General features: G+C 45.6%; 1 long non-coding RNA gene across 1 annotated transcript; it reads right to left on the bottom strand.

The window, feature by feature from the left end:
- Nucleotides 1–2014: 2014 nt before the first annotated feature.
- On the bottom strand, nt 2015–3629 carry LOC102383313. Its single transcript, XR_324907.2, has 2 exons — nt 3129–3629; nt 2015–3021 (listed from the first exon to the last, which is right to left on the bottom strand). It is a non-coding gene; the product is annotated as an uncharacterized LOC102383313 (long non-coding RNA).
- Nucleotides 3630–3635: the final 6 nt, after the last annotated feature.

Genomic DNA, 3635 nt, shown 5'->3' with positions numbered 1-3635 from the left:
GTAGGGAAAACACATGTCTGATTAATACCTATGTATTAATTGGCCGTGTACTGATGTTAATTTAACAAGAATACCCAATACAATTTAATTCACGTTCGCTTGCGTTTTACCTTTCCTTATCTTGGAGAATGAGAGAAATTAGTTCTTAAACTAAGATGTTCTGTAAACCGTTATTAGCCATAACGAACATCACAATGTAAGTGGCACAGCGGACTCCAGACCCTTGAGTTAATGGCTCTGAACAAAGCCCCCGTCTTTGAAATCCAGTTGAAGATAAATGATTTAAACACATTCTTCTAAGCACATTGCTTTGAGAGGAAAGTCCTGGGATAGCCTGAGGATTGAGACACAATCGATTATTTCTGCAGGGAACTCTCGCACACCCAGCAAAAAGTGTCCTGTGAGTGTAAGTGCTTTGCAAAGCAAGAATAAAGAACCACATTCAATATTATCAAACAACTTTGAGGCTTTGCTCATCTTCCAACTGCTTTGCTGCTTGGGAAGCCTGAAACCGTTTGATCTGAACAGTCTGGGGAACCATTTCACGGCCCAGCAAAGACCACTTGCTTCATAGAGAGTCAAGTTGAAATGGGAGTAAATGAATAAATGCCATGGAAAAAGCCAACAAAAACCAAACACAAATACAAAAGACAAACCAAGTAGCGAGAGACCTTTCTGTCTCTGGGCCATAGGAATGGGACCAGACTGTCTCTACTAGGCATTGCTAGATCTTAAAATAGAGTGACAGGAGCCAAGCATGTCTCGGTACAGGGTCGCAACACACGAACTAGGGGTCAGCGCATGAAACAAGCAGGCAGGAAGTTTCAGACTAACACGAGAGAATCCATGGAATTCAAGCGTGGGACTCTGCCACCAGCCGCGGGGGAAGCTGACAGCGCAGACAAATGCACCAAGAGAGCGGACACGTTCTTGGAGGAATGGGGCACCAGTAGCTATGGAGCACGGGAATAAGAGGCATGGCCTCTGCATCGCAACTTCCTCAACCTTAAATGGGCTGCAAATGGGAGAGGAACAGGGGGGGAAAACCCTGCTCGGACCCTGGTCATTCCCCCTTCCAGCCTCCGCTCTCTGGACTGGGGGGCATGGGAGACTGGGCCAGAGGGGCCTAGGGTCTGACTCAGGACATCAGTGATGTACCGACTGATAGAATCTGTCAGGATGGGCAACACCCTCCAAGACCTGGAAGAATGTAACCCCCCCAACCGAGCAATGCAGCTCCCTGCGCTGTCTTTAGCATTCCCAAAACACCCGAGACCTTTCTTTTTACGGGCATGGGTTCAGGACGGCAATTACCTCTCCTCCTCCCAACACCTGTTCTTCCTTTTCTATCCACTGCAAACACACACTGACATCCACGTGAGAGCCAGAAGCCTGAGCCACATTTAGATGTGTTACTGCTCAAGAATGCCGGGGACATACTTGGGCACACAATCATTGGCACACCCGGGTATTCAGCTCAGCAGGACACGACCAAACCTATTTTCAGATACACAAAGTGTCTCTTGGTTTATAGGAGACAAAACCTGACGCTGATTTTAACCATACTAACTCAGGAGAACGTTTTGAATGCGTGTCAGGTCAACAAGCCTTCAGCACGGCGTCACTACTGGCTCTAGAGGAGAAGTCCGTTAAGAGCAAAACTCAACTTGTATTCACTCCTCTGTCTTTGTCCATTGCCTTTTCAGTCCGAAAGATCTCCCTGTACCGAACTGCACTGATTCATTTGGATAGTCTGGATATAAACCTGGACGCTGATTTAGATAGCTGGGATAGTGCAGTTAGTGGGTTAAGCAGGCCCTGTTCCAGCTGTGACTTCGTAAAGAATGCTCCAGGATAATAAAACCAAATAAATGACCACAACTACTACTAAATAACAATACGAAACACTAAATACTACTACCGATCATTTGTTCAGGTGATGGCCGTATGCCACAGTGCCTTGCAGGAAGCAACAGCATTTGAAGAAGAAATTACTTCAGTCAACACCATCACACAGGTTGAAATACATGGCCTTTTTATTACGGAGAATCCATTAGGTTATTTAAAAAAAATAAAATAAAAAAAGCCTTTATTTGGGGGAAAACACGGAAGTTAAAAAGCAAGCTATATAAAAAAGAATAATACCTACAAGCATAAAAGTAACGCTGCATCTAGGGATTATTGCTGTAAAGAAAAGGAGGTGAAGTTTCTTTAATCACGCCGCACAACCACAGTCAGCCGTCGACACACGCTCCTCACTTAAGAGTTAACCTAGAACTACTTACTTTTCCATCCCTGCCATCTAAGCCAATTCATTCAAACCTTTATAAACATAATATCGAAGGCTGGATCTTTGCCTGGTTGCGTATGCGTCAGGCCATCAACCTGTGAGCTAAACCGATGTGGGGTTGTTTTTTGTTGTTCTTTTTAATGGGTCACCTAGTGAATACTCGTTAAACCTTAAAAAAATTAGAATAAAGGATTAAACCAATTTTAGGTCACTTGAACTGATCAGGGGAGAGAGGCCCTACAGGGACAAAGGAAAATGGAGACATATCTCAACCTCCAGCAGATAAAACCACCGGGTTTTTAAAGCGAGCCCATTTCAGTTCATTAAGGGCCCCTGAGCTAGGGCTCTGGGCTGTTCAGCTCACTGGTGTCTGCTAATTCTTTTAGCCTGGAGAATAGTTTTGATACAAAAGGTTATAAATAAGGTTTGGTACGATTCTGTGAAATGACACCTCCCGCCCGCCTCTATGGCTATTTCAAGAGTAGGACTTGATACAACCCGGCTCCCTGCTGCACAACAGCTTCCACACAGACGCACTGAACATATCGAAACAGTGAATAGTTATAGGAGACGTATCAAATTCTAATTTAGGGCCATCACAGCAAGAAAACAAGCCCTCCATTCCCCTCAGTGAGAGAGAACGGCTAGACTGGCAGCCAGTTGAGGGCATTAGCTCCATCTGTGGTTATTCCCCCGTCCCAAGCAGAAGAGCTGCGGTATGAAAACACCCGCTGAAAAAAATATAATAAAAAAAAAAAAATGCAATTTAGAGCTACCAATTTGGCATCTCGAGGCCTGATTATCCAAAGCCTCAGCTCCCAATTAGGTTAGCACGTACTTTTCATTAATCACCCGGTTGCTTAAAACTTTTCCCCATGGAAACAGATTCATGGCCAGGGTCAACAGCCTCATGTGTCTGCTCCCAACAGATCCCTACCACTGGTTCTTGACCCAGCCCCAGCAGAAGATGCTACCCAGTTCAATGGAGGATGAAAACCGCTGCCAGGTGCACCAGGAACATTCAGCGATTCCACAAGACAAACACATCCACGCTCGTTACCTGATCTCAGTCACAATTTGGACACCCACGGATTGATACAACCCCCCGTCCCCCACCCCGCTCTCTCCCCCAGCAAGGCTGGGGTGTTAAAAGGACGTTGGCAAACTCTGGAGAGGCCTCACTAATGAAAGGTGCCATGCTTAAGGGGATAAAATTTTGTCAAATTTGAGGGCAAATGCTCCAATTTCATCATTTAACGTGCCCCCCCAATGATTTACATATACGCCGGCTGTGTCGGAAACTCAATCACGCAGCCAGTGAGGGGGAAGCGAGCAACAACACGGG

This window comes from Alligator sinensis, unplaced genomic scaffold (assembly GCF_000455745.1).
Source record: "Alligator sinensis unplaced genomic scaffold, ASM45574v1 scaffold1302_1, whole genome shotgun sequence".
Taxonomy (NCBI): Eukaryota; Metazoa; Chordata; order Crocodylia; family Alligatoridae; genus Alligator; species Alligator sinensis.
The sequence above is the reverse complement of the archived record's forward strand: the minus strand, read 5'-3'. Positions and strand labels throughout refer to the sequence as shown.